Genomic DNA, 836 nt, shown 5'->3' on the forward strand with positions numbered 1-836 from the left:
GTCCCGGCCCAGCGTCTCCTGCTGCCCGCGGCGCCTCTGCCTCCATCCCAGGATCCACCCCCCGCCCCGACTGTTTAGATTTGCCCCGGCTGTAAAGCAAATATTTCCCGCAATCCGCCTGCTGCAGAGTAACAACCGGCCGGGCCGGAGCCGCCCAAGTTTACGCGGAGCCGAGAGACTTGTAAACACGGGGCTCCAGGCTGCGTGTCAGGGCAAGCGGCTGCCCCGAGCCCTGCCGGGGGACACCGCAGCGCTGTGCACGCACATACACACATCTGCACGCACGCACGTCCAGGAGGAAGCGGCGGCAGCAGGAAGCCCCAGGCCGGAGCAGGGCCCGTGCGCCCGTCGGGGGCCCGTGCCGCGGGGCCGGGACCCTCTTCCCCCCCCCGCACGGCGCGGCTGCCCCGGCCAAGGGCCCTGAAAGGACACGCGAGAATCCCCGATGGCAGGACGGGGACCCCGCTCGCACACGTGTACGTACAAATACACACACACGTACACATCCAAACATACACACAGGCACACGCACAAACCTATACACACAGGCACGCGCATACGTATCCGCACATGCACAGGCACACGCATATACACACAGGCACACACACAAATATCCGCACATAGGCACACGCATAGACACACAGGCGCGCACACAAATATATATACACAGGCACATGCACACACGCAAAGACACAGGCACAAACGCTCACACAGACACAGGCACACCCACGCACCTACAGGCACAGGCACGGATACCTACAAACAAAACAACTGCAAACTTCCTCGGCACGAAGAAGTGGGTTTGTAAAGTTTGCAAAGAAGAATTATTTCTCCCC

Source organism: Alligator sinensis, unplaced genomic scaffold (assembly GCF_000455745.1).
Source record: "Alligator sinensis unplaced genomic scaffold, ASM45574v1 scaffold118_1, whole genome shotgun sequence".
NCBI lineage: Eukaryota > Metazoa > Chordata > Crocodylia > Alligatoridae > Alligator > Alligator sinensis.